Source organism: Plectropomus leopardus, chromosome 8 (genome assembly GCF_026936395.1).
Source record: "Plectropomus leopardus strain MGB_pleo_1.0 chromosome 8, ASM2693639v1, whole genome shotgun sequence".
Lineage (NCBI taxonomy): Eukaryota > Metazoa > Chordata > Actinopteri > Perciformes > Serranidae > Plectropomus > Plectropomus leopardus.
Window position 1 is genome coordinate 26,158,149 of NC_142183.1, and position 12,137 is coordinate 26,170,285.

The 12,137-nt window shown below is 39.1% G+C and overlaps 1 protein-coding gene and 1 long non-coding RNA gene across 3 annotated transcripts in view; one reads left to right on the forward strand and one right to left on the reverse strand.

Annotated features, from left to right (window-relative positions):
• ppp2r2ba (protein phosphatase 2, regulatory subunit B, beta a) overlaps positions 1–12,137 on the forward strand; it is a 60,257-nt gene that overhangs the window by 9,705 nt on the left and 38,415 nt on the right. The gene's annotated exons all lie outside the window — the stretch shown is intronic.
• LOC148188954 (uncharacterized) overlaps positions 1–12,137 on the reverse strand; it is a 70,348-nt gene that overhangs the window by 9,313 nt on the left and 48,898 nt on the right. The window contains exon 4 of one of the 2 annotated variants that reach the window (XR_015777296.1): positions 715–1,239. The exons of the other annotated variant lie outside the window; for it this stretch is intronic. This is a non-coding gene — a long non-coding RNA (uncharacterized LOC148188954). Of the gene's footprint in view, positions 1–714; positions 1,240–12,137 lie in introns of those variants that run through there. 2 annotated transcript variants of the gene reach the window in all.

The window sequence follows — 12,137 nt, forward strand, 5'->3', positions numbered from 1 at the left end:
ACCTTTTTTTCTCTGATAACTTTACATCCAGATGTTCATGACACTTTAGAACAAACTGAGCAGGTACTAGTAACTAATAAACTAATTAACTAAACTAGTAAACTAACTAGTAAAAACATGGAGTAAAAGAAATCAGTGTTTTTTCGATGCAACTATGGTGTAAAAAATGTAAATTGTAAAAAATGCAAAAGAAAAAAATGCGTTTTAGAGCTAGTATTTTCCTTTTTTTCCCCCAAAAGACTCGCCTTAGGTTCTCTGACAATTGTAAGTTGCATAAGGAATGAGTTGGTCAAGTATACTCATCAAATTTCAAGTCCAAATCAAAGGGTGCAGCTATTATTTTCAATAAGGATACACCTTTTGTTATGAGCTATATCACTGCTGATAATGAAGGGAGTTTGTAACAGTATCGGGTATACTGTAAAAGTAAACTAATTATTTTAACTTAAAAAAGTGATTCTCCAGGGTGCTTTAAAATTTTACATTGAAGAAAAGGTGAGGTAGTTTTGTAATCTTAAACATTTAAGGAATGCCGGACAATAACTTTTAAGTTAAAACAGATACTTTATTTGTACCACTTGTGTACTAATGTTTATGCTCCAGAAAGGGATGATGCACATTGTATGAAGGCTTTCTCATGTTCATTACAGAACTTGCACATCCATTGTGTTACATAGTCATTATCGAGAGCAATTGTCTGGTTTATCTGTTCTGGGCTACTGTACAAACATAGTGGTGCAACATGGCAGTCTCGAGGATCTGCTCTCTATTTAGATATAACATACCTCATTCTGAGGTAACAGAAACAAAACCGTTCTTCTTTTCAGGAATAATACACATAAGAAAACATACTTATTGTATTACATTCCATTTCTGTCAATATATCCATCTAAATCCTACCCACCAGACCGTTAGTGAGTTTGTTATCGTTAAGGTCAAACTAAGGACGTGGGAGAAAAGTTTCTGGCAGATACTCCCCTTCATTCAGCTGCATTACCATGTGACAATGATGCAAGTTTGACGAACAGGAAAATATGACAGAATGTTCCAATTGATATATGACAATGATTTTTCCACTGAAATGAAATGCAGGCAAACAAATGACTGTCTTAAGGAAGGATGTCAACATAAAAGCTGATGCTTTGAAAAATGTGAGCAGCAATACGAAGTATCGGTGGTGCATAGTCAGGGGGGCTGAAACATGAGTCCCACTCTGTGGACGTCAGGAGCCTATGGGAACTGAAACGAACATGACATTCTCTTACACAGCAAGACAATAACACCTTAACATACCAGCCTCTTTCTCACGCAGCACTCATCCGCAGTCTCACTTTACCACAAACACTTCCTGCCAGGTCTCTCCACAGTCAGCCTTCATGAAAACAAGGAAAGGAGCGAGCAATTACAGTATCATTGAAACTCCCTTCGCTCCTACAGAGTCACAGGGGGCAGCGTATCATTACAGCAAACACAGTGACGCAAGTTTAATTCCCTCTTCTTTTTATCACTGTTTCACAATATGTAGAAGCAGCGTAAATGCTTCACCTGCGGCCTGATGGTGAGCCTCAGTGTTTGAGCCCCTTGTGTTGTGTGGAATCGACTTTGCTCCTGTTGAGAGCCATAGAGGCAGACAAAGAGGCTCCTTATCGAGCCGGACTGCTGGGCCTTTGCTCCGGCTGGCAGGCTGCAGCACAGAGACAGAGGCTGCTATTGGGATTGGGGTATATATAGAACATCAGGATGGGCTTCCTCTTTCTCTCCCTCTCCACCCATCTGTCTCTGAGGTTTTACAAAGGGTCCTGATGGGTTGAGTAAGAAAGGTTAGCTGCAATAAAACCCTTTCATTAAATCCTAAAGTGAGTTATTCGCTTCTAAAAAAAAAACAAAACAATGTAGCAGTGAAAAATGATGGTCCCCAATAGGGTGCCGGGTAACCCCCAGCCTTTTTCCACTACACAATAAAAAAAAGTTATTCACACTGGGAATTGTTTTTGTACTTTCAGTATATAAGTTGCCAGAGTGCATAGAACAGCATCAAAATGTAGCTTGTTTATCAACAAAAGTGCCAGTAGAGGGCAACCCACACCCCCCAACAAAGGTCCTAGCTAAGCCCCCAATGTCCTAAAATTCTAGAAATGGTCTAAAATTATAGAAACTCCCTCAGATCCCAGATGTCCTTAAATCCACAACATCCTAAAATCCTAGAAATATCCTAAAATCCCAGAAACATATACGGGGCTGCTGCGACTGGCCTCTGGCCTCCTGTCATTTTTGCAGAAGTGGCCCCAGAGCAAAGCAAGTCGATTATCCCTGAGTTAGAGGTAACAATGGTTCGAGTACTCTATTTGCTTCTATGTTTATCTCTATTCTTGCTTTTCATATAAAATGTAAACTCTTAAAATGAGACAAACCCAGTTTAGGAATGAGCAAGAGCTCAGCAGGTCACACACATGGATGAAAAGCCTTTCTTGTTGTATGGTAGCCCTTTTAAGTTGTGTGTATTTCGAAGAATAGCTTGGATGAAACTTTAATGAGGTTGTGCAGTAGTGGAGGAGGGGATATTCAGAAGATAAGAAGAATAAATGGTGCTGGAGATAAAACAAAGTATTGAAGCAGTGTTATATATTTAAAATAATGACAGAAAAAAATAGCTTTAGGCAGATGCACTGTATGTGTGTGTATTAGGATTGTATTCAGATTATTATGTGTACAGGGAAAACATATATTTTAAAGGGGTCTGTATGGCAGTTATTCCAAAGCAGGGGTACAGGCACTCCAAGCAGTACTTCTGCAGTTGTCATTTGATGCGTGAGTATTATGTAGCCTACACTTCAACATGACGCTACATGCTAATGTCAGGAAAACGTGAACTTGATTGCCGATAAGTAAATCTATTGCTGGAACATTTTCTTTTATGTTAATTTTTAATGGAAGAAAGAACCGCAATATGAAGTACTTCCCCGACTGCAAGTACACTGCTACATGTTGCAACATGGTAATGTTAAGGAAACTTGGTTGCAGATGTTGTTAATTACTTCGCAATTTCAGATTGTATTCCTGCTGTAACATTTACGGTTGTGTTTGGAAGCTAATTAGTGTTTTTTCTCAGTAGAAAGTGCTGCTATTCTGTCTTACAGTCATTTTTCATCATGCTTACGGTGGGGAAACATCTTAACTTGGTTGCTGTTAGGTAAAATGATTGAACAGGAACATTTGTGAATGCCAACATATTATATAATAATAATAATAATAATAGCAATTGTATAAATGTATGATTCATCTATTAGATCGGTATGGAGATCTCAAGAGTCCTTCACTGTCTGCATGAGGCTCTGGGGTGACTGTGACTACCTGTATGATAGCTACAGTATAATGGGCAGACAAATTTAGAGACTAGCTGGTGAACACAGTAAAGCATTTAGCAGCTGAAGAGCTAAGTAGGCTGTGAGGAGGAACATCAGACCCAGCTGGTTGAGATCTATTGTTCTGCAACATTAGTCATATTCAATGGGAAGTAAAAGCTAAATAGAGAAGGCAGCGTTGAGGAAATAGTCCCAAAACACTTTTTGGTGTGAAAATGAATGAATAGCACTTCCCTGCATATGTGAAAACTGTTGCACTGTGCAGGTCCCAGGTGCAAAACTTCAGATGAATAAGGGTTACTGAGAAAATAAGATTACTGATAGAAAGGAAAGAGACCTCAGAGCCCTCAGATGTTGGTTGGTGGTGAAACAGATTCGCTGGGGGTTTATATTAGCTGTATATACCCACAGGGGCAATGGCTGTGATTCAATTAGATCTCACATTAGGCGCCCTTTATAGTTTCCCAGCATAGTTTCTCAATATCCCTCTGAAAATAGACCACCATTGTTGCAGAGTCATCACAGCCCTGTTTGTACAGAATAACTTGAGTAATATGGTCGATACAGAGCAGAGATCAAACCAAAACACAGTCTGGAGCAGAGGTGGCTATAGATAGAAAGCTGTTTATGAGGTGTTTGTTGTGTTTTCTGTCTGTCATCACCGTGGACAGAGTATAGTGGCATGTGTAAGACGAGAGATACTACAACACTCGAGCTGTACCGCGGTGAAGGCTTTTACTGTTCTTTTACTGTTCCGTCTTCTGCACATAAGCAATGGTACTGGATAAATAATGTGGCCTAATGCTACTGTATGAGGCAGCAGACAGCAGCAGTACATGAAGTACCAGTCTGTCTCCGCCACCCGACAGCCCCCACCCCTGCACACACACGCAAAGTATGAAACACACAACTCTCTGAATGGATAGATGGCACGTGATGTCACATGATGAGTCATAACTCAGCAAACCAATTCTCTGTCTCTGTCTGCCTCTGTCTTTTTATATTTTTGCGTTTCTCTACTTTCTGACAATTTGTGATAAACAGTGTCTTCATGCAGCACATTTATACAGATTCACACTGCGAGCCTCACCTTATTTATAGCTGTTATTGTTATGCAGGAGAGGAAGCTGGTGGAGTTCCCCTGTGTGAACCTTATTAGTCATCAACTAAGTCCATTTAAGCCTGTATAATACTCTGAAAACTACCTGTACGATTCAGGAAGTAGTGCCTACTTCCAAAAAAAATCAATACGGTTTCATATCAGCAGTCATACAGCTATATCACTACCCATTACACAAATTACAGAACATCTTTCTTTTATACAAGCTTCCCTGTCTGCCTGTTACCTGGAAAGCAAGTGCCATTGACCTTCAAATGACTGTTCACTTGTATACATACTGTATGTGTGTGTTCAGATTAAAGCCGATAAAGCAAATGAGCATGTTTGACTCACAGTGTAGTATTCTTTAAACAGGGATGGAGAAGAAGTTGGTCTTTGAAATGTGTCATCAACTTACCATGGTACAGACATTCATAGTCCCCATAGGATATATTATAATACATTTAACAATATCATTTGTGCCATGCAACATCACATAAAAATGTTATTCTGTCCAATATTTAGGTAAATCTGATGATATTCCAATTCTTTATTGCACTCACTTTGTAATTCGTGCCAATTAGCAAATGTTAGAAGGCTAACATGCTAAACTAAAATGATGCACATAGTAAACATTATGTAAACAAACCCACTGGTTTAGCATTATCATCATTAGCATTATCTGCCTGTGCAAAGGGCCCAGAATTTAGTGCTACACCCCTGATTTTCAGCATGTTTGGTGTTAGTATTTAGCCTAACTCAAAGCACCACCGTACAGCCTCACAGAGCTGCTAGTATGGCTGTAGAATCTTGCTGGCATTGTTTTAATTGATTATTTGATTATATGTTTATTCAGCAAGTTTTTGTTATAACCTACCATTGGTGTTCACTAGGGTTGGGCAATATTTAAATACCACCAGCCACCGTCACCCCAACAACTGGCAGTCGCAAATAAATGTATGCATGTGTGTATGCCCCCAAAATAACCTAAATAAAATCACAGAATGATATCTAACCAAACACAGACTTGCTTAATTGGCTTGTTAACTAATCGCAAAACACACTTCATTCAAACTGACCAGAAACAAAATAAAACTCATGTAAACAGTCTTGGTTCGTCTGCACTGTTTCAAAAATCACCAACTCTAAAACTGACCGAGCTAGATGTGAAAATAAGCTGGATTTGCGTCCAATTGCCCAACCCCAATATATACTACATTAGTGTACTACAGCCATTTAGCTCCTTTTGTAAGGGAAGAAACTGATGTGGCTACTAATCATATCTGGAAGCCATATATGTTAATATTTTCGTAATAGTAAAGCTCATAGTTTCGAATCCAGATCCATGCTTCCAAGCTTCCAAGCGATTTTATAAGCTGTGATAAGACACAGATGAGATAAAAGATTAAAACCCAAACATAAAGCCTTGATGTGAGGCTCACAGAGATTCAATATTGACCACTAGAGTATAATAATAGTGTAAATAAAAAACATAAGATAAGAGAGGACCCTCAGGTAAGACAGCAGTAGTAGGTGTTTACAGATCATGTGTCCTCTGTTTCTTTTGATGTGGAATATTTTGCCTGAATTATATATTATATAAGTGACAATATTATATATATTTACTCAGTGCCACATAAACTGATTTGAGTAAGAGCCCTGTTGGTCTCACTGGAACGTAACCAGTTTTTAAATCCCAGCAGTGACACCGTTACCATCCTGTGGATTCACATCTCCCTCTCCTCCAGTGGGATTATGCAGACGTGACTGAATGAGACTCTGTGGGATCAGCACCTGTTATCTCATTTGTTCGACATATTCACAGGAAGGCTCAAGAAACAGACTCCTGCACTGATTTCAGTCAGAGGCCAAGCACTCCGAAAGGAAAAAAAAGTGCAAATTTCTGTCACTTGCCATCACAAAAAGAATCTAAGAAGTTTAATAAAATATAGGTCACTATGTAATGCAATTTTTTGTTAAACAGTGCAAAAGACATCATCAAAATAAAGCTTATTCATCAAAAAAAGTGCCAGTGAAGGATCCCCCACACCCCCGCCAGAGGTTCTGGCAAAGTCCCTAATGTTCTAAAATCCTAGAAATGTCCTAAGATCCTAGAAGCATCCTAAAATCATACAAATGTCCTAATAGAAATTCCAAAAATGTCCCAAAATCCTAGAAACATCCTGAAATCTTTGAAAAGTCCCGAAATCCGAGAAACATGCTAAAATCCTGGAAATGTCTTAAAAGACATGAGCTATGGATCATTCACTATAACCTCTATAAGCTATAAAAAATATTATTCAACATTAAAACATAAAGCTATGAACTAACTGCAAATTTAGAGTGCCAGATTATGTGCAGCTATATTATGATTGGATAAAATACTGTGACTCGATCATAACTTGGCATTAGCCTTAAATAAATGACCTTACAGTCCTTTTATAACAGCCACAGTCTCATTTTAACTTCAAAATGAGTCAATGAGTAGAGGTTTGTTCCCATTCCTGTTATATAAAATGAGCTTTGTTCCCAACCTTGGCTCTTAGTGATTAGCTCTCATTGATCTGACCAAATGGCTCTGTGACCCACCTAGCATAAAATGTGTTTTGGAGGCCTGGTGTGTGACAAAGTACTACACTGAGCCTAAATTAGCTCTCCCACCAGCAGCCAATTTAACGCTTGGAAATGACTTACAGTATATGTTTTTGAGGGTCAAGACCTGACATGGGCAGAGCAATCTGTCCTGAGAGGCACTAAGTGTTTTTTTCTAATGACGTACACATCGCCTCATAGCGGGCGCACTCAAAGTGACATTGTGAAAGCTGGTTTTGTAGTACACACTTTGGCAAAACTGTACTCGGAAATAAAGTAGTAGCATTACAGAGATTTAGACGGCTGCAGACAGTTGGGTGTATTTCATTGAGCCCATCTGGCCTGTTTAAAAGTGCTGCTGAGTCTAAGAGAGGCGGTCAGGCGGTAGAATAGAGCGGGTGATGGATGGGGTGATGGATGCAGGGGGAGGGGAGAAGATGAGAGTGCAGATTTGGGGCGGTGGGGGGAAAGGAGCTCTTTTCCGGCAGAGTTGAATCTCAGGCTTGGCTGCGGCACACTGCTCTGCCTGTTTTCATACCAAGCACTCGGCTCTGGCTCCTAACCAGCTTCGACCAACCAGTGCCTCCGAACCCCATAACCCAACCGCACACTCTCTTTCTCTCTGTCTCTGATGTTTTGGCTCACCCCTCTCTCCCCCCTCTTCATCTTTCTGACTCTCATTCACTACCTCCTTCCTTTGGCTCGCTTCTTTTTCAATTTTTCTTACCTTCGCTCTCTTTTTCCTTGACCCCTTCTTTCTTTTTCCCTCACAGCCTTCCGGTAGTACAGAGGGGTGTGGGATAGGGCCAGAGCCTCCAGGTTTCCATAGTGATACTTTGTATCCTGATGTCATTAGTATTGACGGTGTGCAGCTAGGCCAAGCTGTCCTGGCACAGGAGCTGTTTACTGTTTACCCCAAACTTAAACCATTCACTGGGAGGCTTGTGTGTGTCATCACTATTCAGCCTGATTGTTTCTATTTTACAGATTGGGATAACATGACTGAATAAGTGACAAATACACTGTAAAATCTGACAAGTTGATCTTACATTAAAAAAAATCTAGGAGACCAACTGCTTAGAAAAAGGTTAGTATATATACCTAAAATGTTGTTGTTTTTACTTCAGTTTGTGACTTCAACTTAATAATGACAAGTGAATTTAACTTGTCTTTTTAAGTAATAGCAACTTAATCAAACCAAGTTAGTCTGACATAACCCTTTGAAACCAGGCAATTTAGCTTGTTTTCTTTCAAAAACAAGTGAGGAAGGCAATGAGCAGCTTAAGAAGAAATTACCCAGAAATGAGCAAAGACATTAGAGAAATAAATAGTAAAAATTAAAATTAGTAAAAAAGTACTAGAAGATTGCAGGTGATTTTTGTTTGTTTTTTTAACAAAAATTGCAAAATTAGAAAAGGAAAATGACCTCAAAAACTGCTTAAGAGTTATACTAATTCTGTAAAATAATTTTAAATCTAAAATTGTGATAAATAAGAATTAATAGTACTTTAGACATTTTCCATGTATCTTTTAAAAAAAACAACAATTTTGTTAATCTACTAATTTTCTTGCAACAGATTTGCTGAGTGTTAAAATTTTGTGAAAGGCATCTGAATGAAAGAGGAGTGATGTCGCTCCAGGTTTTAAAGGGTTAACTGAACACTAATGTCTATCAGTTATTATTTAGGAAACTGATTAAGTTCGATAAATAAAGCAAGCAAAAAAAAAGAAGTCTGTAGAATTCTTTTCTTTTCTTTTTTAAAAAAATTCAATTCTAAGCATCTCAAGACAAGACCAGTGTTTTTGTAAACACAAAAACTGTAACAAACAAAACACTGCAGGTGTTAACAATGTGCTATATACCTGTGTTCTGCTGGATGCAAACTATCAGTCAGACATGCATATTCTCAAACATGTTAACAAAATAAAACTTGCAAAATTTACAGATATCCTAACTCTTCCGCAAAATTCTTGTTTTTATTACACAAAATGCAAAAACCTGTTCAGTCAAGACCAACTAAGATGGTCTACTTAAAAACTTAAGTTGCTCTCACTTAGAAAGAACAAGTTAATTTCACACATCATTTTTAAGCTGCAACAACTCCACAAAATTAAGTCAGTACAGCTAAACTTAAGTAAACTGAAGAATCAGTTATGAAATAAATATTAAGTAAAACTAATAGTTGTATTTACATACACTACCTTTCTCAAAGCAATCCATTTTCCTAGATTTTTAAAAATAAGATCAGCATGTGAGTTTACAGTGTATAATATGTATTATTTGTTAAAAAGCTCTCAGTGCAAGGCATGAGGTGGTTTTTTTGCACCAGTGTGAGGCTTGGCAAGGTGGAAATGGCTGTTTCATAAAGAAACATCCCCTCTGTCTGCTTGCTCACTGTATGATTACTGAAGCGTGTCTGTAGAGCACAACTCCCTGCTCGACTCCTCGTTCCTCTGGCTGCTTCACTGGCTCATCTGTCTGAGGAGACGGGCGCCCCCCTTAGCACCACTCCCCTTCAGAAATGTACATGTGTTTATCTGCTTGCTTGTGTGCCCACGTGTATGACCTCATACATCTGTGGCGAGCACTCGAGGCACGGGGCTGCTCCCACATCTCCACCTCCTACAGACTGTTGAGCTCAGAGCTCTCCTGCAGGCCCTCAGCTGGCAGGTTGTGGCCGACGTGCTGCCACAGTAATTAGTTCTGCTTGGTGTCTTAGGCCAAGGGTGGACAAAATATGGATCCCGTATTGATGCTGTCACATCACATGCGGGGTGAGAACATCTACAATGCTCACAAAGGGCACATGCACAAACATGAGCTTTTTGCTCCACTACATAGATAAATAAAGTGCATCCTCCTCTTGTAATCCTTCATGTATGACATGATTGCTAAAGATTGTCTCAGGATGTAGGAAAAAAAAACATTTCCTGCATTGATTGAAATGTGAACTGAGTGCACACACACACACACACACACACACACAAATAATTTATTTTTAAGGGACTTCCATTAGAGAAGTGGCAGATACGATATTACAGTTGAGTTGATTTTTACAGATAAATCAGTATTGTCATACATGATTTTGCAGCTATAATGTGTAATAATCATGTGTAAGGCCTCTGTGCAATATTTATTGTATAGAACTCTTGTGCAATTACTTTAGGGCATATGTGAAACACTTAGGTCTAGGGCATCATACAATTCTACAATTCTACAATTTCATTTAGCAGACGCTTTTATCCAAAGCGACGTACAACACAAGCAAGAATTTAGACTTAAGGAAAAAAAACCCTTAGTAAGTGCAAAAAGTGCTTCAGGTGTGATTGGTCACAGGTATTGCCGTCTAGTGGCAGAAGAAGTGCCGCACTTTGGTTTTTTTTTAAACCAAAGTAATAACCAGTAGCGATCTCAGCATCTGAGATTCAACAATCTCAGTATCACTACTTACGATGACAGTCAACATACAACATCACACAACTTTGTCAGTGCTAGATAATCATTAGGTGCTGGGTTTTGGACCTTCTGACTTAATTTACCCCAAAGGGCGAAGAGGAGAAGAGTCAGGTTAAGTGCCGAGGTGTTCTCGGAACAAATGAGTTTTCAATTGTCTCTTAAAAGTAGAAAGGGACTCAGCAGAACGCACAGAGTTTGGAAGTTTGTTCCACCATCCACCATCGTACAACACTCTTGGGGTGTATAAATCTAGGGTTGATACTGTTTGTTAGCTGTAGTTTGATTGTAGATGCGTGTAGCTGTGTCGCCTGTATTCTCTCAAATATCTAAGACAAATTTCTCCCAGGGGAGACAATAAAGGCTAATCTAATCTAATCTAGTCTAATGTTTTAAAGGCTGTATTTTAATCTATATATGACCCTCATTTCTTTATTGAAACTTTTTTTGTGCTTGTTTTTCTAGATTATTTATTTGTTTAGGGGGCATTTTGTGTCTTTACAAGTGAGTCAACAGTAGAGAGATGACAGGAAATGAAGGGGTAGAGAAAGAGAAGGGGAAAGACATGTAATTCGGGTTCCCAAGGGTTGTTATTGTTCCTGCTGTCCATATTGGCAACAAAAAGATTTCTTTCCCAAGCCAATTTGAAAGTTAGGAATGAAGGCCAAAGTTCATAATCGGTGCAAAAATGTATCCCAAAGTTCAGCCAAAGCAAATATGACGCTTCAGCAATGATTGTTTTGCAGATGGTGTGAGCCACAAAATGGGAATACTACAACAAAGAGGGAATTTTCTGTTGAAAGGATCTCAGAAGATACCTCTTAATTTGACTCATATTATCTTCAGCTGAACATCACATCACATTTTTCAACGTATCCTTGTACAACAGTGTGTATGACCCCATGAAGGATGTTAAACACTTAATTCAGAGTTACATAAGTTAGCTTTAGAGAAGTAAGGTTACTTTCTTAACACACCAAACCAACATCAAAGAACTTGTGGCGACTAAGTCGACAGCTGAGTTGCCTCAAGTTGACTGTGACTTGGCCAAAAAGTTGCACATGAACACAAAGCAAAGACCTCAACTGACAGGGCATCCAGCATGTTTGCTCTACACCGGCATGAGAGCAAATAACTCTCCATACCAGCAGACAGCAGTAGTCTGTAATCATCATTCAAAAAGGGAAAACGCAAGACTGCCTTGATGCTAGTTAGCCAGTTAGCAGATTACCCACACAATCCAAAGTTGAAAGAACAAAGTATATTTATTGTGCACCAGTGAACAGCAGCACAAACTGTCAGGAAATGTTTCTGTTTAAGAGGTCAGTGGCTAAAGAAAATCTTACCTAACAAGTTTGTTTTGATCTAACGCCCTCTTGACTTTAGTTGTTTGTTTACATTCCTCACTTCCATTTCTGCTCTCCTGCATTTAGCTAAACTTCCAATCAGAGTTATTTCATTCACCAGTGGGCTATGTTGTCTCTGTTGCTTATTCAACATGCTGAATTGGTGGGAAAAAAGCTGACAAGATGCCAACGGTGCAGGACACACTACAGCACCAAGAGCAACAGACGCTCACTAACAGCCTTACATTGACCAGCGGCCAACCATCAACTTGGTGTGTCAGGGA